This window comes from Prenolepis imparis, unplaced genomic scaffold (genome assembly GCF_030444845.1).
Source record: "Prenolepis imparis isolate NDT839.2.m4 unplaced genomic scaffold, iyPreImpa1.0 SCAF_6, whole genome shotgun sequence".
Lineage (NCBI taxonomy): Eukaryota > Metazoa > Arthropoda > Insecta > Hymenoptera > Formicidae > Prenolepis > Prenolepis imparis.
The window spans coordinates 8,301,120-8,323,264 of NW_028141164.1; the positions used below are offsets into that span (position 1 = coordinate 8,301,120).

Genomic DNA, 22,145 nt, shown 5'->3' on the forward strand with positions numbered 1-22,145 from the left:
GATTAAACCTTGGTTTATTGCCGCGTTGGCGTTACGAGATGTTGCGAGAGGGGCGCAATCGGAATTTCTCGACGCGCGTGCTCCTCCATCAGTCGCGTTACCAGCGATAGCTTGGTGCGCTTCGATCGATCGCCCTTCGCGCGCGAGAGATTAGGCACGTATCTACTGGTCGGCCGATTGTTGTAAATTGTGGCCGCCGGCGTTACCAGAATCCTAAGCGTCCGGGAACGACATTCCTCGCGACAATATAGAAATTTCGTGAATTTACGTACTACATATTATTGCACAAAAGAGACAACCGTTTGTAAAAAAAAGTTTCATGGTATATGCGCACGCGAATATCAATTTCGTCTCGTTAACGTAATGATTTATTCGGAGATAATTCAAAGATTATTGATATGTCGCGCGGCATGTGCGTAAGCTCCGTTATAACTGCATGTTTGGACGCGGGAGAGTTTAATTATATAAATAATTCGCTCGTAAATACGCCATTCTGCATTTCGCATGTGTCGAGAGTCGCATCTTAACGCGCAATAATCGTCCCTCGAAAGGACAAAGGCACTCCGTCGCGATCTCGCGAGGTATGAATACCGAAATAGACTCGGCACAAGTGCGATGATGGTGGAACGTAAAGCACGGTACGGCACGTAAGTTGCCTATCTTCTCTCGACACTCGGTACCGGGGGGGCTTTATGCGTCGGTCATAAACACGAATTAATTTCAATCGTTCTATGCGCGCACCTACGTCGAGCACATGTGCAACGTGTTATATATATATATATATATATATATATATATGTACGTGTCGCCGATACGCGCGTGTATAAGTGTACGAGGGGAGGCCAAACATAAAACAATAATGGCGAAACATAAACGACAGAGCACTTAACACTTGGCACTTAAACAACTGGCAAATTGCTCCCGTGTCAGCCCGGCCTTAACCGGAGAATTTAGGTGCCGGAACTTGACGAACGACTCGCGTCCCTAAATCGAAATAATCATCCGACGAATCGCCCGTGTTGTCTTTGTTTCTGTCTCGGCAGTCAATCTCCGACGAGAGTAAACCCACGAAACGGTAAACAACGCGCTAACGCGTATCCAATTTTCTTGCAGGATCAATTTTCCCCGAGAAGAGAGATCGTTGTTTTTGTACACGTCAAATATATAGGTATATAACAATTTAATTGCCCTCAAATCAAATAATGTTGAAAAACGAGAACTCGGAAAAACATTTACAATCAATTAATCTCAATTGTACACGTCAATACAAAATATAAATATGAAAAGAATTTATATATTCGCGATAGATTTTTAATATTGTATTCCAAAATCTAGAAATCAACATTTTTTAATGGAAGATGTCAAATAATGCAAAATGTCAAAAAAAATTCCAAGCGCGAAAAATATATATAATAGCCATAAATTTTTCGCGAATCGTGGATTCACATACGTTCGTGCGATGATAGAAAAATTCATCAAGTTCGACGCGATCGAGGGTCACGAAAGAGGAAACCTATCGGGAGAAATCTGTCAGATAAATTTCTCCTTTCATAGGACATAATGAAAGTCAAATAGTGGTCTGGCACCCCCCGCGCAGTTTAAAACGTTTTTCACGATAGTGACAAAGAGGGAGAGGGGCGGGGGAAGAGAGAAACATAGAGGCAGAAAGTGGGGAGAGGAGGCATATGGTGTGTCGTCGCCCTTAGCGCGTATATATATATATATGATGGCCCCCACGGAAACCAGCACCCTTATTATCGCCAGACAAGCCGAATTGTCGGTGGGGTGCGCGCGCGGAGAGCCGCTTTTTAATTTTACAATATCCCCATAAAATATTCGCCGTAACAGTAAAAAATAGACGGAGGCTAAACTGTGATTTGCGAGCGAGCGATATTACGGTGGGCCCCCTCGGCCCCCTATATATGCTCGTTGGATCCTATCGCGTTTCGAATATTGCGTCTCTCTTGCGCGATGAAACGGATCTCGCGCGACGAGACGAAGGATCCAACTAGAGACCGGACTACCCCTCGATCGCTCGACGAGGGGACACCATGGCCGTTTTATGGGATTAAGTGTACATCGTCGCGAAATCCAGATTTGGTCTCAAAAGGACGGATCTCACGGACGGATTACGGAAAGCGCGAAACGGGCCCAGACCAACTGATCAAACAGACTCGGAGCTGTCGATTAAGATGTTTACCCAGCCACGCCTTCGCAGATTTCTCTGTCTCGCGATAAAGTACATAACTTTGACGTCTCGTATAAACCACGTTGCTATCTTAGTCCGAGCGAGGAGTGCACTTTTCGTATCTGTTTAAAATCCATTTAAGTTGATATATTACACACGATATTCCTTCGAAATTTTCCAAGATTATTTCAGGACGGTATATATAATTGCGTAATTCCGACTGTTGCCGTAAAACGCAGAGAAACCCGATGGAAGTCTCTCATCGTGTCGAAATAACGAAACAATCTCCATAATTCCACAGAGGCAGAATCGTAAACTGTGTTCCGATAACGAAAAAAAAAAAGAAAGAACCTATAGATAGGAATAACGGGAAGCTCGTAAAATCTAATAGGCTTTCTCGCGCGCGGACTCTGAATCTTCCGGTATTATCGACAACGGACTAACGCCGCGTTCGTCTGTACGGTATCGGGATGGGGCGAGATTCTACATAACGCCTGTACGAACCGGTCATTACATTACGCGATGGACGCGAAACCGTTTGACGGGAGCGAGCGAGCAAACCGTTTTCCAGGCGCGCTTGAACGAGGAAATAAAACAAACCAGGGTTGTGGCGCGAGATAGCATTATACGACCATACGTACATACGTATATATAAGGTACGTTTACGTATGTGCCCGGCTATGTACCGCTCCGATAAATGCACGGAGATAACGGTACGAAGGTATATCATTATCGCGGTATGACGGTAAAACTTTCCGCCTCGGGCTCCACATATATATATGCCATTTGGACGCAACCCCGCCGTCGCCGGGGAAAGAGAGGGAGGAGGGGGAGGCTGGCCTGGTAAATTTTTAATTTTTATCGCGTACTTGGGGACGACAAATCCATTCCGGATCTGAGATCCGAAGGAACGATAAAGGATAATCCACGGCGACCGCGCGCGTGCGCGCGTTTTATTGCCGGATGAATCGTGCGATTTCGCCGCGGGAATACATTTTCGAGAGGCCATAATCCCGCGGAAAACGATCGTTAATTTTTCATTCTTATCTTCGGATCGCGTCGCTATCTCGTCGAAATACACGGCCAAGGATACTTCTCCGTATAGATACGAAACGATCGCCTTTTCGCTAACATCAGTCTTCATGTTCTTTTTTTTATTTAATTGCATTGAATTAAATTGAGTTAGAAAGCAAAAAGACTGGTATAATTTATAGTTTACACATTAAAGTACATCGTAATACCGACCTTTTTTTGCTCAATTCGCAATAAAATTAAATTTGCTATAATATTGCTGTGAAATATAAAAATAATAAAGAGCAAGCTACTTACAAACAAATCCGACCGCTTGGCGCTTAGAAAAAAATGCGACCTTATTTAAAAAGAAAAAAGATATGTCGCGGGACGCGCGGTAACTCCCGGACGATCGAGAGACGATTGATGATCCTGGATGAGTGACGAGAGACGGATTGCCTCGTCGAGATACCACGGGGGAGGCTTAAACGAGTATTTATGCCCGTAAACGAAGGGAAGAGTTAGCGCACACCGCGCCAGAAAATAAATAACGTCGCGCGTACGGGAACGGGAAAACCCCGCGGCGCTTGCGCGTGTACGCGGTGTGTAAAAATCTTTCTGCGTCGCGCTAGAGATTAAAGGAAGCGTTACACGAAGCAAAAGAGATGTACGACCCAAGACCACATGCTCCCGCGCGCGATTGCTAAAAATAGTTGTGTGCAACTTGGTGCACGCGCGTGTATGGATCACGCTTAAACAGATGTTTCCATTATGTTCTCTAATTAAAAACGTTTGCCGAGAGATTCAGCGTATATAGATGTGACATCGTAAAAAAATTAATCGAATTATATCGGATATATCGAACGTAATATTTAATTATATTACTAAATTAAATTCTTTTTCTTTTTGTTAAATAAAAAATCTTTATATACATGTTATTTCTATATAGTAAAATTTGCGATGGAAGATGAGAGGTTCATACATACAACATCGCGCGATATGCATTAGCCTCTCAATAATAATCACGGAGGGACTTGCGTTTCCGCGTAAGCATTATGCACGTGGACGTCATTAAGAGTCAGGCTTTAAAACAACCTTTTACGCTTTATGATCTTCCGTGAGCGAACGGGTGTTTCTCCTGTCGTAATGATTCCTCGTGAAAGTGCGCGCGTGTCGGAAGCAGAACAAAAATCAGCTGTCCATAAACATACTGCTCCGCCAACTCATTTAAATCGACATAGATCGCCATAGATTGACATAAATGCGCGTATAAATTAAAAAAAAAATTATCGGACATATTAAATTAAATCGTGTTCAACGACGAGATCGCAGATGCATTTAACAATTTATGAAGTAAATTGAGTTGCGATATAAGTGGCAAAAAATTATGAAAATATTGTCAAATTTTTTGTTTTAAAGATCCTCAGGAATATTCAGGGGAAAAGAAAAAGATGAACCATTGTCAAAATCCTTCGACTCTGCAATTAGCTATCGCGTTTCGTGTAACCCGATTAACTGCGTTAAATCAAGTCATCAGCAAAAATTCTCAAGCGAGGGCTTAAGTCAAGGTCCAGGGATTCTCTCACCCCGACTGAGAATAACGAGGGGGTAATCATAATTCCTTGTCGGGCGGCAGCCAAAGAGACAATATTAATTATACTCCTGTAATAACCAGATGCACTCTGTGTGGCCGATTATTCTCTCTCTTTCTCTCTGTCTTGGTGCCAATATAAATGATATTCATCAGCATGAGCGCACATAAAACCATGTATAAGATTCCATCAACATATATCTCACAGAGTATAATCCGAGGAGTGGGGACCTCGAGGGATTAAAAGGCGGGGTGGTAAGGGAAAAGACCCACGAAAAAGGGAGGCCTATTAACGAGTACATTAAAACGTATAAACCTCGCGATGTTCCCCGAAACGAGTCAGTCGCCGCAGTGTATTCTCCCGCCAGTAATTTACGACGTACCAGAGAGACGTCTCTCTCCTTCCCCTTCCTCTCTTTTCTCGCTCTTTCGTCAGTTCCTATCCGCCGGTTTCTTTCGTTCTCTGTGTATGTGTGTGTGTCCATTTTTTTATTGTTCTCTCGGTTGCCCCCGGTTTCCGACTCTTACTGAGCACCTCCACCCACTCCTCTCGCAAATCTCTTCAGTAAGATGGTCGCGTTCTCTTTATTTCCCCGCTCATTCAACCTCCTCGGTGCGCAAAGAATTCGGGAGCTTTAACGATTCTCGACTGGCGAATGAAACCGGCTTACTGCACGGATTTAAAAAAGTAAGGCGTGATTTGGGAGAAAAAGATCAGACGAGACGTTCTTCGCTTCCTCAGCATCGAGCACAGCATTTATTATATAATTATTTTTACGTCAAAAGAGTAACAGCTGATTTTGCAAAATAGTGAATTAAATATACGTAATTTTTTATTACACATATATCTTTATCAACGATCTTTTTTGATCGCAAAAAATAGTAACGAAAGACTGATTGTAATCGATTGAACGAGGAAACTCGATTGTAATTCGCTTTTATTGTTAATTAATCGATACTACATGGGACGAAGAGGAGGGAGAGGGAGGATATCGCGCGATGGCGGCGACCGCAAAAGGCACCTCGACAAATCGTCCATCAGATAGAGAGAGGCGGCTACAGTGCTTGTGCAGTTTTATACACGGTGGCGTAACCGCAACGCGAGACGGCAGGACACCTGCGCGGGTCCCACACCCGATGCGGATCTACCGTGAACGCAACCGGCCGTAATGGTGATTTAATTCCTAGCACGTGAGATCGTCGTCGTAGATGTCGTGCTTTTTAGGTGGCTTAATGACCACTTGACACACGCACACACACATACATGTGTATGTCCGCGCAGTGCGGGTGTCAAACCCCGCAGGTGTTTTCAGGATATGCGCAACGACACGTTTTGTCAAGCGAAACTAGCGTGGCGATGACTTTTCCAGGCCACGTGCACGTGAAGATTGATATCTAAATAAAACGTATGAGTTTTGTAGAATTTAGGGTACGTACGTTGAGAGGGCAAATGTATGTGTACAGGATTAATCTTGTGAAGTTTAATTTCGCGCAATTTAGCGATTTTATTCTTCCCGTACGCGCGCACGTGACGAAGCGGAAATTCCCTGACAATCAATATTTCGTCGGATATAAATTACGCTTAACTGAACAAGTTGAATCGGCGCGAATGAAATTCCAAAAGTCCGATAAAATTGACGGAATCACTATTTTTGAGTTCGTCAACTTCGACGATTTAGCGATGAGTGAAATCTCTCTCGTCTCATTCACTTGAATTCCGATTTGTCAGTTGTCTCTTATTTCGAACAAATGGATCATCGTAATAATAGTCTATCGATTCGAAACCACTTTCTCTCCAAACGAGCGTACAATTTTGACATGCCTGTCTCGCACGATTCTACCTAAATTTGTTTCATTATAATCGTTCGGTTCCCTAATTGTGTATGGCCTTCGAGCGAAATTCAATTATGTATCTCGTCCCTTCGTCGCTCGCCCGTCATATTTCACGTTCCAAATGGCCTCGCCGGATGCGAGGAGTAAAAAAAGAAAGAAAAAATCCAACGAGAGGCGAAAAAATAGTAGGCGCCGGACGATTTCGCGGAGGAAAGTGATTATGACTGATACGCGGCAATATCCACCCTTACCCATCGCAGCAGAAATTCACTTGCCGAGGAAATTAAAAACAGTCATCCAGCGCCGGGCCCGTTAATGGCGGGCATCGTTCATGTCAATATGGGCCATTGCCCGTATTACCATATTACGCTTAGGAAAGCCCCGACAAAGCGCGTATTATCGCGCCGGGTATTGCTTATAAATACCGGCAATTACAAAACGGGCTGGCTTCTCCCCCGCGTCCCTCTCTCTCTCTCTCTCTTTCTCTTTCTCTTGATATGGAATGGAAACTCGATTATATATAGTACGCACTCAGGGTTCCCTCTTGCAATCTCATTAACGCGCATGAGTTTATCTGAGCGTCCTTTTTTTAATTCTTGCTATATCCGCGGCAATCTCTATCGTTCTCGGCCCTTAAACTGCGTATTGCCATACGCGAGATATTCAACTCTGTGAGCCGACCCATTATAAGAAATAACGTTCGATGTTATTTATGGAAATGAAAGGGTAATTGCGAAAAACATTTCGCAAAATGCGCTACATGTTGGTTTTAATATATTTTCATTTCAATAGTATATTATAGAAATGTAATTAATATTTTCGATATTTTCCGATCATGTATATTCCATATCGGTTAATAAAATGAAAAATTTAAATTATGCGTTCTTTCGACGAGAATACTGGCCATTGTCGATATCATCATTCCATTAAATGATACGCACAGAAAGAGACTCGCGTATGTGATTGCATTACTGTCAATACATTATTGTACGAGCAAATACGCATTTATTCGTCGGACAAAATTGAAATGATCGCGACGCATCCGGACAAATAAAATATCACTCTGTCTACTCTACTCTGGCGCTCATCGCCGACCTAACATCGACTCGATTTTGTACGGATCGCTGCGGAGCACGCACAATGGCAAAAACGGCACGTGCGGCCTCAAGACTTCCGATCAATTAACTCCGCTTTCGATTCCTGGCGTGGTTAGGGACGCGCTCTGGCTCTTACTTGTTAGCCGTGTAACCACCTCCCTATTTTTTCTCCCCCCCCCCTGCCCTTCGTGCGCGCAAATCTCTCTCCTCTTTTTCCTTCTTTTTCCTTCTTTTTCCCTCTTTCTCTCTCGGCGCCCTTCTGAAAAAGAAAGGATCGAAGCATATTGACGACCGATGGCGTTCAACCGTGGCGCGATACACGGCTACGAGGGTGCTCGAGGGATGCGAGAGTAAATATTAAAGTGCGTCGCGCGCGGAGTCATCGGGCCCGATAATGATTGTCGCCGAGTAGTCGTATTGCCGTGTACTTATATACCTGATGACTATGTCGAAGAGACGAGGATCCGACAAGCATGGGAAACACTTCAGAATTTGTCCGTGACTACTCGGAAGGCGAGACTGTCGGGTACACACGAGGAAAGAATAACATATATGATGACAAAATGCTCTGTGTGTGAGCTACTACTTCAAGATTACACAGATGATAAATTTCAAATACGGTATATTTACTTATTCGATATCGAAAATAACATGTATCGATATTGCTCGATGAGATATGTATTTATTTAAAGAACAGTGTGTGGATCTTTTTCGTTCGATATTATCTTAGAGGTATAAAAAAATTAAAATGTTGTTAGTAAAAATACTTAATAACACAATATTTAATGAAAAAAATAATATTAAAAGCAAAAGATTGTAATTGTGAAAAAGTCTTGCGAAAGTGTCATAAATATATCTTATCCAAGGTTCAATGAAAAGGGAATGAATCGTGCAGGTGGCATCGTTACAAAGTCAATTAAGCAGCAGCTATCGTAAATTACAAAGAGACATAAGTAATGTGTGGATTGACTCTGCTTCGCATTTACATGATTGAATATTCATGGAAAATGCATAGAACCGACTAGTCTCGTCCTTGCCTTGTTTGCACGCAGAGACGATCCCAAGTCTCAGTCTCGAAGTGTAATATCGTGCATGGTGCAAGGAACCCGTTGTCGAGTGTCATTTTTCACTAGATGCATTCAGCGCGAAACGTGCAGATAGTAAACCAGCATTCCGCTGGTTGTTTCCATACGCTTATGGCAACTCACTTAATTATCGGAGACGCTATACCTTTTTTTTCTAACATCAAGTTTTTTAACCATCGTGACTAACTAAAATCGACAAAAAAAAAAAGAGATAGTAATATTAAATTATTCATATCCTATAGTCCTATACAATTAAGTATCTACCGACAAGGACACTTGTATACGTTTAAAGTGATAAAAACATATGTTGTACGTAGACTGCGCGTATCTATACAAAAAACTTTCATATTTTTCACGCTCAAGGAAAGCGCAAAATCACACATCATTAGCCTGGAGTTTTTATCCCATGTGTCATATACCTTCTGTTTCGCCATTATTATCAAGGAATGACTAACTGCCGTTTGCAACGCGAGCGTACACGTGCTTATACACGCAGGTAGATAGACACGCGTGCGTTGGTTGCGTACATATATATACCCGTTATGAGAGCGAAGGCCTTAATAACAGCATGCGTTTCACACTGCGTCGCCCGAGTAAACTTTACAAAATATCACATCGAGGGGGGCCAAGCGCTGCCATTCTTTCTCTCTTTCTCTCGGCGAGACGTGGCCGGCAAATGAATCAGAAAATAGCGGCGGGAGCTTCCCACACGTGTCAAGTCACGTGTTAGATAATTAGATATTCTTTAGACTCAGGGAGAGGGAGAGAGAGGCGCATTAGGTAGGTACTCGCGCGTGGTATTCCATTAAGTCGGAGTTCGATTCTTCGTTGATCGAGTCTCTCACCCTCGCGAGTTCTCTCAAAAGCGTCGCCTCTTTACATCGATCATCGATAGATGCGTTAATGATAGGATAGCGTGTTGAGGGCGGAATAGAAATATATATCGTTTGACTCATCAGCTTTCATCTTCGATCGGAAGTCATGCCACACCGTGTGAAGGTATATAACGGGCAATTAATTAATTATCTGCAATGCGTATATATTTGATTCGTACGTGATTAATTAATTAGCCGCAATGCGTACGTTGATCCGTACGCGTTTTAATGAAAGGAAAATATAATGTTATTTCTAAAATACATATTATTTCTTCAGGAATATAACGGTAAACGGAAGCCCGGAATATTACACGCATTTGTGCACAAATTATCGGGATTATCCATAAAATTAAAATTAAATGTATCACTGCAGTCCCCGTAAAATCACACCTGCGCACGTTGCGTAAATCGTCGCAATTATTCGACGATCGAAGAGTTACCTCGGCTAATGAAAACTCGACAGGCGCCATATACGATTAATATTTTACGCGTCGGCTACAAAATGCAAAGAGAAAATTATGACGCAACTTGATTCACAGGGTCTGAAATAACCGTCGAAATATATTAAGAGGGAAGGGGTAGAAATATATATATTATCGCGAATATATCCCATATATCGAAAATTTATCGGTCAGTGAAAGTACAACGGACTGCGAAATAGACGGAAAACACATGTATAAACGCGCATCTCGCTGCAATGTGCACAAATCCATCGCGGTAAAACGCGGACGGACGTTTGACAGTGGCGCAGCTTCGCGTTAAACGGTTTGATTCGGATTAAACAAGCCAACTGGGTGGAGCCGAATTTCGGTCGCGCGGTGTAAAATGGCATTTTGTAAACGCGCGAACGTTGCGGTATGGTCTCGACTTGGGGGGATTAATGCATCCTGGGCTTTACATTTCATTGGCGCTCGCGCGGCTCCCGGGTTCGCGTTTTATACGCACATAAATGGAGGCGTTAAACCGACTGCCTGACAACTCTGATAATTGCCTCGCGCGTAAAACCCGTTACGAGCCTTGTTTGTCAGTTTCGCCAACGTATATTACCGCGACGTTGCATTACACTCTTCCCTTCGTGTTGCTTCTCGCGTTACTACTCGGCCACTGCTCGACTTTATCGATTCTGAAGACGGGATCGAGGTTTCTTGCACCGATTCCATTCCATTGAATCTTATAGTAAGAACTAATGAAATGTCTTTCCGCGTCGAATGACGATGTTTACGACCACAGTTTGCTCATATTTGTCGCGTAATACGTACTTAAATTGATTATTTTTTAAAGATGCACCAGCAATAATATGTATATTTTTTGCGATCGACTTTAATTTTCGACTTTTGTAAATTCTAATAAATTAATCTATAACCATCTAAATTATTAATACTTTGTTAAATCGGAAGAATTTCTATTGCAAGAGTCATCAAATTACACGATTTAATCGGTCAGACAGATGAACAGGCGTTTTTCACGGTAGCGATCGCACCGGTATCATGTTCCATCAGGAGGAATTCATTTTCCAGGCGCGCAATTCCATTGAATGAAGACGGCGGTGTTAATTTATCGGCGCGACATTTGCACAGTTCGATTGTTCCGCGCGTTGTAACGGCCAATTACAGCTGTATTACTATGCTCTCTCTCTCTCTCTCTCTCTCCGCGTCGTGCGCCGCGTGTACCATAAACTAGTAACCGCGACGATCAAACACGCGCGGTGCGCGTAATACAAGAATAAATAATTACCGATATATTACTGGCCGTGATGGAAATTATGCGCTTTCGTGTCGCGCTGGACGACTCTGTCCCGCACTTACGAGAAATTAATGTAAACACGCAGCGGTATAGTTACATACATATACATATGCGTTCCATTCTATTACTGCTGTCGGACGCATGCGGCACTCGTCGACTCTCCTACGCAAACAGTATTGTTTGGACACGATTACAAGAAGAAATCGAGACACGTCCCGTGGAATAACAAACGACCGCGAGATTACGAGCGCGCGATGTATATTACGTTACGCACGTGTCGTAATCCATGGTAGGAGATGATCGACCATCGAAATGAGCCCCCGACATGCTCATCGTGTGCATGTGCGGTTTTACGAATAGACTCCAATCAAAATACAATGCGCATTATGATTCAATCAGAAATAGAAATATGACTCGCTTCTAAAAGAGACAGTAACTAATAATTGAATACATCGATCTAATCTACGTAAATACGTAAATAGGACAAGATCGCGATGAATTATTGAGTAAACATTTATTTGATTTGTCATGCGTTTTTATATTTTATTCATTTATTTCATTTACTTTTACCAGCTGTAATGTCACTATAGAGAAGGGATAAAGAAGTGCCATGACATTAAGTGAAAGTGGGTACGAGGGATGATTTCCGGCTAACCGCCATCGGCTCTCTCCACCCCTTTTCGACAAACTTCCACTCACCAAGTGATTAAAAACAATTACAGTTTCGTCTGTGGCGCGGACCCTTCTAACCTGCGTAATGAACATCCTGTTATTGAGGAGAGGGAAAAGAAGTTGCAACAAGCTTTCGAGAGAACCCACCGATTTGTAGAACACAATCCACTCTCAATCATTTCCAATGATGATGTAAACGCAATGTGACGTAATTATATTTTCTCAAAATAAATTAATTGCAAATTAAAACACGAGAATATTTATCGCGATTTGTAATCATTCGCCGATGCATTCATTCATCCTGCATGTTCGCACAATTCACTGCTATGAAAACATTTCACCGAACACAGATACGATATGCATTCTAGCTCTTTCACTCCCCTCCCTCGAAGGGGAATCCAACTTTCGCGGCGAGATAGAAACGGAGGCTGAATACTTGCGCAAACAAGGGTGGCTCTCATGTTAAATCACGAGATAACTTCGAGAACCAGCCAGATAGCTAGCTAGCTAGCTCGCACATCGTCGAATCCGAAACTACCGCGTACCCCGGAGAACATCGAACTGAATGGATTCCCGCGGAGTTTGGAAATGCCGGAGCTAATTAACAATTACGACGGGGGAGGCCGCGGTGGCTATTCATAATCATAATCGACGGGCCATGGAGACTCCGTGGAGTCTATTGTTGGTAGCTTTCGTGGCGTCGCTTCCGGCAAAAGACTACGTCGTGTCTGTGGTTATACGCAGCGAGTGATGCGCCTTGTCTCGGTCTTTGTTGATATTGCGTTCTGTCTGGGATATATAGCGATGAGTTATATTTATATAATTTACTACGCGAATCTCCACCGACAGGATGTCTCGACTACAGGATGTCTCGAAACCAGATGTCTTTTTAATAGCGGATTCTCTGGTCAATTTGAAGACGCAACTCTTCAACGAAAATGTCGAGACAATTTTATAATTTTGATAATCGTAAGAGATGACATTTTTACAAGTTTGATAATCATAAGTCTAAAGAGAAAAAAGATTTAAAATTTTAATATATCACATGATTTAAAAAAACGCGTTATATTGTTATGCCGAAATAAAATTTCATGTAAATATTATTTGACGTCGCTGCAAAATATTCCCGCAGAGGATTTTAATGGATTTTATTCAATTTTGCGAGAGCGGTTGTATGCAAAATATGACGCGGCGCGTTTATACAGAACCGCCCGGCGAGTGATACGTGAATAGAGAGCAATCACCCTGGCATATTGATAGTCTCTCAGGGATGCATGGAGTTTCGCGATGGATGCTCAGTGTTTACAGGGAAAAATTCGATGCTTTCCATTAAAGGAGGGTGCACGCAAAATGCGATCCACATACGTTCTGCGCTACAGTTTCCTCCCTCCTCTCCCTTTCCACGTTAAACGCATCAGAGCGTTTCGCGTGTAACGTAAGAGCCGCTTGTTAAACGCGACGATAAAAGTAAAAAAGATGAAAACGACGAAATTGATGAAATGGACGCGTTCTTTTTCCGTTAACGCAGCACATATTAATTTTACATAACGATGACTTGCAATGCATATATGCGGTAAAATATGCTCCAAAAAAAAAAGAAAAAAAAAACGCTTCCGGAAGCTTTGCTTCCCGGCTTGGCAAACAATAGAGTTAATCCATTCTCCAGTAGCGCTGCGCTTATAAATTCGTTCTCCGTCTAATGAGAAAACGACGCAATCTTGAAAAAGTTTGAAAGAAGAACCGAGATGAAGCGAGACTGCGGCCGGTTTCTTTTCAATCCCCATCGAAGCGACTCTGCGGTTTAATCAATCGCACTTGGTGCAATTAAATTTCTTTAACGAGACCCGACAGTTCCGAGAAATTAACGAAGCCGAACTCGCTGGCCGCATAGATTAAGATTGGCTTGCTCCGTGCGAATCGGAAGCTCTGTACGTATTCTTCACCCCTCAACACCTCTTTCTCTTTCTCTTATTACTCTCATCCTCTCGTTTATCGCTTTCTCTTAACTCTCTCGCTTCTTCGTTAAAATCAACCCCTTATTCCGCCGTCTCACCGATTCGCACCGAATTTCCGTGCCACCGCCACTGCGGCCCCAGCAATATCGTAAGTAATTAAACAATTTGCCTACAGATGGAGTTTTTAGCCGAAGCATTTCACGCTTACTGTCGCTCCGCCTGGCCCGCCGTACTCCCTCATCACTATGCATAACCACATTGCTCCTATATTAAAGCGTCCAGGCATCGCGCCGCTAAAATGCTCGCGTGATTAAAAATGCTGTCGCGGAAATTCCGACATCAACAGAATGTCAGACACGACCGTCCCTGGGGGTGGGGAAAAGGGTGGAGAGAGAGAAGGGCAGCCAAGGACCTTTCTCCGTAACGTTCTCGCACGTCGACAACCTGTCGCGCGCGCTTGCACGCACCCAGAAAGCTTTCCACGCTCTGGTAATTAATCGCGAAAAGCGAGAAATAAGAAGAAAAAAATCGCAAAAGAATGAGTCTCGAATATATACCCTGTTTTACTTAGTAATTTTGTCCGTTCGCTGTAAGCTATAAATACAAACCAAATAAATCGCTTGGGCGTTCGTGCAATTTTTATTTCGCGCGATTAACATTGTTATCCCGTGCAAAAAATATTACGTGAAATAATCGATTACGTGCATTCAGTAAAAAACAATATCTCATTTTAAAACAATAGATGAATAATCATAATAAATTTCGCAATCAAAATTTTTCTAATTTTTTATCTCAATTTTTAATTTAACACATTTACTTTGATACTTTAAATACAGTCAGATCATTCTTTGGAAACTATTTGACTTATAGTTTTATCAGAAGCTCTTTTTTTAAGCTTTTCTAATATTATAGGTTCGTTTACTGATTTAAAATGTTACTGATTTAAAAGAAACTCAATACGTTCTATTATTATATCTTAATAAATTAAATTTATCGAAATCGTCTAGAATCCATATAAATGTAAGAAAATTAAAGCTGAAAATTTCGACGCGGGATACGACGTCTTATGCACGCAATATATGTATTCTAAAATAGCACAAGCAAATCGCTTTCCTATGAATTTTATTACTCGTTTTTACGGTTCCGCAAATTGATATTTATAATAGCTCAGTGCTTCGAAGTAAAGAAACGTACGTACTACGAAATCCATTATGCACTCGGTGGTTTTCCGCTAGTTGGAACTTTTTGCGACACGTCCCGCGATGGAAAGAACCGGATAGGGTAGGTAGATTAAGTCCACCGGTGGAAGGGAATTGTGCAACAAAGTGTCACCCTCGTCGTCGCAGACGTTAAAACGGGATACGGGGATAAGGGGCGAGAACTTTTTTTCGTCTAACCTGTCGTACGGCAGTTAGCGTTCAACCACGGGTGCTAAGCTTAGCTGCAAAACACCGCGTTATATAGGGTGCGCCTTTTCCAGCGTTATCTGAATCTTTATGGGGTAGCTTAAACTACGGGGGTAAATAGTATGGGGCGGCTCGGGCTAGTCGTAATGGCGATGTCCGGACCGTCGTGTCACTTACCCTCCCTTCTTTTCCCCGCGTCTCCTTTCACCGTCCGGAAAGGGTGGTACAATTCGCATGTAAATCGCGAGTACATTCCTGTCGACGTTGTGCGAGTTGAAAGAAGATAAGGGGCAACGACCGTGCTTAGACACGTCTTCTGTGTCGCTTGTCTGTTTGCGAGATCTATTAATTTTCTATAAAACCGACCGCTTAGACTTTCGACATATTATTCTTTACATAAATAATTAATGTATGCATCAGTTTAATACACACAAACAGTTATTTATTGCAACAAGGCAATTGTCTTTTTTATATGTTGTGTATGTAAAAAGGAAATGATATATTAACAATTTAAAAAAGAATGCAAATATTATTTTTTTCTTTCTGTCAGCTTGATTAACTCTCGTCTGCGATGCTAGATTTATTCGCGTCGTGTTATCAACACATTAGTATATAATCGTGTCCCGACGGCGTGCTTTATCACTATACAATTTCTAGCGCTGTTATGCGTGCTCCGCGTCACTCTGTCAAATGCGCGATGGCGTTGCTCTGAAGAAGGCTTAAAAAAAATAATTTACAACCCTTGAGCGAAGCCTCGCGCTTGTATCGGTTACACGGTCTAGTGAAAAAGTGCACATTTGACATGATAAAAGACTGCAGAAAATGTTTTTGTTGCCGAGTAAGATAAAAAGGGAGACAAGAGAATACTAACAGCTGGTTTCTTACAACCCCTTAGCACGAAAGATATTTGGTCGTGACTACCCAATAGCGATCATAATAACAACGACTGTATATATGTGTTCATTCTTAATAATTTTTTTTTAATCTACCGCATATCTAAATCCTTTTCTAAAAAAAATATTTCTCTTTTTTTATAAAAAAGAGTATGTAAGTCGATTCTCGCAAGTATTGTTGCCTCTTTTCCGCGATGTTGATTGTCTGTCTCGATTCGCGTTGTGCATTATATTCGTAGCATTGAGAAGCTGTCATCGCGAGGGTTAGCAGTTTGACAGTTTGTTCAAAATAAAATAAAATAAAATAATAATATGTTTTAAATAATGTTATAATATTTTAAACTCGATTAATATTTTTGACAGAAATCAGCTGATAATCGTCAAAAATATTAATCAAATTTAAAATATTAAAACATATAATTTAAAAGATATTATTTTATTTAATTTTATTTTAAACTAATTGTCAAACTGCTAACCCTCGCAATGACAGCCTCTTGATGCTATAAATATAATGCACAACGCAAATCGAGACAGCCAATCAGCATAGCAAAAAAGAGGCAACAATACTTGCGAAAATCGACTTAACATGCCTGTTTTAATTATTAACGCGCGTCCTATTAAATTAATTGAAGTGTGTTATAATATAACTATTAAATATTTCTTATTTTTTATGTTTATAACATATGCATGTTGAAAAAATCTCTATTATGATACACATTCAAAAATTAAACACATATATACAATAATTTATCTTAATTTATTCATTTCAAGATAATGAATTTATGATATAAATATATATATATTTATATATAATATTACAATTAATTTGAGCCCTTTTAATATGTAATAAGTATAAAAATAAAAAAAGGTAAATTTAGATATCAAATAATTTGCAAAAATTAAAATAAGAATAAAAAGAATTTTACCGATGCATCTATTATTGCAAATTATATTATAATTGAAAAAGGTTTATTCCTAATACTTTTATCTTATATATCTATATATGTATTAAAATATTTGATATAATTTTCACAAATACATTATCTTAAAATTTTTTTAAATAATTCAACACTCACCAATTTGATGTGCGGGATTGTAGACAATGTTAATCTGTAAAATATAAACGTAAATATAAATATTATATAAAACAATTATTAAAATATTTAAATCATTTATAATATTCCAAATCATTTCTTTAAATATTAAAATTTGAAAATTTAAATATTAATTTTAATGTTTCAAAAAATGATTATATTATGCGCAAAGTTAATTTTTGTTATTTACTTTAAGATATTAAAAAACTACATAATTTGCAAAGAAATATTTTTTAAAAAATATTTTTTTAAAAAAAGATAAAATAATTATAAAAAATATATAAATTAAAATATTTTACTATTTATTTTTACTATTAAATATTTTAATTAAAATATTTAATAGTAAAAGAATCTAGTTACGCATTACATAAATAATTATATCTACATATCTCTTAAATATAATACAATGTAGAAATTGTATTTTATACATATACAAATATTTATTATTAAATTATTTAAAAAATTATTATATTTATTATTAAATATTCCAAGTATTTCAAAATATAAAATCTAGGATATTTTATATTCATAATTGTACAACAATGTAAAATTTGAATCATTATCGCAAAGATAAATAAATAATCTCACAAATAACAAATAAAAAGTTAAATAAATTGTAAATTATATTTACCCTATCGTTGCTTCGCCGTTGCCCGATGCTTTCCTAGGCCTCCTCCTCCTCCCAGAAGAAGTTTGCACTAAACACTTGCACTCGCGTTACTTTTTTCGTTCGCGACGAGCGGCGACGCCCGGATTTTAGATATAACATATTCGACGCGTTTCGGTAAAACGCGCGAATCGCGAGAGCTTATTCGCGCGCGAACCGATGCTCTGTTTTCGCGTCGCCGCTTTTTTCAAGGCCCACTTATCGGAGGTGGGCCTAACCTCATCGAACGACGATGATGCGACGACTCCCTCGCGACGATACGGATGCGCAGCAGTGGGGCTGTAACATATAAATATATGAAAATTATATAGTGAAATTTAAAATAATTGATGTTCCGAAAAATAAAATTATTATTTACATTGAGTTTAATAGTAAAAATAGTAATAATAAATAATTCACCATGTAGAGTCTTCACCGTTGCCTGATGCCACCCTGGGCCTCCTCCTCCTCCCAGAAGAAGCTTCGAAACACTTGCACTCGCGTTACATTTTTTCGTTCGCGACGCGCGGCGACGCCCGGATTTTGGATATCACATTTCGACGCGTTTCGGTAAAACGCGAGAATCGCGAGAGCTTATTCGCGCGCGAATAGAACCGATGCTCTGTTTTCGCGTCGCTGCTTTTTTCAAAGCCTACTTATCGGAGGTGGGCCTAACCTCATCGAACGACGATGATGCGACGACTCTCTCGCGACGCGACGCGCTTTAGGTTAGGTCAGGAGTCGCGGATATTCCAAGAAACGGACACTACATTTCATTATGTTTTATATTTCACGACGTAGAAATCGCGGATCGTCAACGCCGAAAAACTCCGGAAACTCGGGTCGAAAGCGCAACGGTAATTTGATCAGCCCGTGTACATAGTGTACTCGCCCGTGCGATCGCGATCACGTTGTCGGTACACGATTTCGCGACGCGATCGGCTTTGTACGATAATTAAGCACGTAAAAACACTAAATTCATACTTGTACTGTCGCGGACCGACGATGAGCACGTAAACGTTGATCGCGAACAACCGAAAATGCACCTAGAAAAAGAAGACAGGCTTGTGCCAGTTACGAGACGCGCAGCACGCCAAGGTCGCAAACACGTAATGGCGGCGGTCGCGGCTCGCGGCGTACTTCGCTGCGAGCTCGGAGCTCGGCTCGGCTCGGCTCGGGTCGGGTCGGCTCAGGTCGGGTCGGCTCGGCTCGGCTTACGTCCTTGGCGTGTTGCGCGTCCCGTAACTGGAATTTTATAACATTATTTTAAAAATTAATTAGCAAATTAATTCCTTAGTCAGCTGATTTCTGACAAAAAATATTAATAAGGTGTTAATTTGTTAATTAAATTTTAAAATAATAATGTGTTATAAAAGGTAATTTAGTAATATGTTGTAAATAATATGTATAATGACCTATCTGCGATTAATATTTTTTGTCAGAAATCAGCTGATTAAGGAGTCAATTTGCTAATTAATTTTTAAAATAATATGTTATAAAAATTAAAATAATAATATGTTTTAAATAGAGAGAATGATATAGTACTTTAAACTCGATTAATATTTTTTGACAGTAAGCTGATCTCTGTTAAAAAATATTATTAGTTTAAAGTATTATAACATATTATTTATAACATTATTTTTTTAATTTTTATAACATAATATTATTTCAAAATATAATTAACAAATTAACGTTTCAATCAGCTGATGTATGTCAAAAGATATTAATAAAGCGTTAATTTGGTAATTAAATTTTAAAATAATAAAATGTTATAAAATGTAAAATAGTAATATGTTGTAAATAATATGTTATAATGTCCTATCTGTGATTAATATTTTTTGATAGAAATCAGCTGATAACTGTCAAAAATATTAATTGAATTTAAGGAATTATAACATATTATTTAAATATTATTATTTTAATTTGTATAACATATTTTTATTTTAAAATTTAATTAACAAATTAACACCTTACAATATTTTTTGTCAGATATCAGTTGATTAAAAAGTCAATTTGCAAATTAATTCTGTCTGTCTCGATTCGCGTTGTGCATTATATTCGTAGCATTGAGAAGCTGTCATCGCGAGGGTTAGTAGTTTGACAGTTTGTTCAAAATAAAATTAAATGAAATAATAATAATATGTTTTAAATAATGTTATAATATTTTAAACTCGATTAATATTTTTGACAGAAATCAGCTGATAATCGTCAAAAATATTAATCAAATTTAAAGTATTAAAACATATAATTTAAAACATATTATTATTTTATTTAATTTTATTTTGGACAAACTGTCAAACTGCTAACCCTCGCGATGACAGTCTCTTGATGCTAAATATAACACAATGCAAATCGAAACACTCAATCAACATCGCGGAAAAGATGCAATAATACTTGCGAGAATCGACTTAATATGCCTTTTTTTTAGAAAAGGATGTTATAATATTTTTAATTCGATTAATATTTATGACAATTATCAGCTGATTTTTGTCAAAAAATATTAATCGCAGATAAGATATTATAACATATTATTTAAAGCATATTACTTTAATATTTTCAACATATTATATACGGCCCCCATTACAGCTGTAGAAATGTTATAAAATAAATAATTTCTCACTCACCGATACGTACAATAGCGAAGTTGTTGTAGTCACAGCACATTGATCTGAAAACAAAATATTCAAATTATGTATATACATATATGTGCGTCGAAATAATCTTATTATTTCGCATTATAACATACACTATATAAATATGTAAGTTAGAATATTTAATTAGCAAATTTTCGCTTTTAATATTTTTGACAGAAACCAGCTGATTAAAGCGTTAATTTGCTAATAAATTAAAATTACTTTTTAAAATAATGTTATAAAAATTAAAATAATATATGTTTTAAATAATATGTTATAATATTTTTAACTCGATTAATATTTTTAAGTTATCAGCTGATTTCTGTCAAAAAATGTTAATAAAAAATAAGGTATTTATAACATATTATTTACAACATATTATTATTTTAATTTTTTAACATGTTATTATTTTAAAATTTAATTAGCAAATTAACGCTTTAATCAGTTAATTTCTGTGAAAAAGTATTGATCAAGTTTAAATAAACTACATTATTTTTTTTAAAAATATTTTTTTAACAAAACCGAAGAATAGCGCGCGCTTACGTTGTTCTAGTATAATATAAAGAATATGTAAATAGGTGTGTGTGTGTGTTGTATAGAGAAATTGTCTAAAGAAAAATCTAAATATAATCAAGTTATGCAGATTCAAAAGAACAGCTCGTATATACTAATATTTCTCTGGTAATTTAAATTTGATTCAATATGTCCCTCAATAAGAGACAACATTTCCCCAATCCATGTAATTACAAATTTTTCTTAATCTTGACAAAATGAGATATGATTGAAATTTATCAATCGTGCTCTCCGCCATTCAATAAAGTCTACATCAAAGCAACCGCTTTCAATGGAACATATCATGAACTGCCTCCTTGGAAACACATTATATACCGGTAAAAATCTGAGACGACGCAAAGATGAAGTCCCAAGAGGGAGAAATCCCGTTCTTTTCGGAAAAGATCCCATCTACGATAAAATCTGCTTTTGACGATTCATCTTATTTAATATTGTACAAATAACAGTGGCAGGTTACCTATCGGTGCTTGAAAAAACCTCAGGTAAAGATCGAAACTAGTTTCATTATGGAGACAAGAATAATAAAGGGAAGTATGTTATGAATACTCCCTAACATATATATACAAAGTATAGAAATTCAATTCCTATATAAATTAAGAAACTATTAAAAATTTCTTATAATTCATAAATGTAAAAAAAAGATTATATAAAAACAGGATTATAAAATTTCAGTTCGGAATTTTTACTTACTGTATTGTAGAATTAAACATTTAAGAAAGGATTAAAATTTCAACTCGAAAATTTTAAGAATTTTTTCTTTTGCGTTGTGTTTCACGACTAATTAAAATCTTGTGCAGCATATGAAAAAAATTATATATTAAATCCTTACACCGTATCGTATGGCATAAAA

At 38.7% G+C, this 22,145-nt stretch overlaps 1 protein-coding gene across 1 annotated transcript in view; it reads right to left on the minus strand.

Moving 5' to 3' along the window:
• LOC145937004 (uncharacterized) overlaps nt 1–22,145 on the minus strand; it is a 338,257-nt gene that overhangs the window by 144,077 nt on the left and 172,035 nt on the right. The window contains exons 11-14 of the mRNA XM_083039730.1: nt 20,714–20,757; nt 18,510–19,334; nt 18,075–18,389; nt 17,426–17,459 (exon numbers count right to left, since the gene is read on the minus strand). The gene's annotated coding sequence lies outside the window, so the exon portion shown is untranslated. The remainder of the gene's footprint in view (nt 1–17,425; nt 17,460–18,074; nt 18,390–18,509; nt 19,335–20,713; nt 20,758–22,145) is intronic.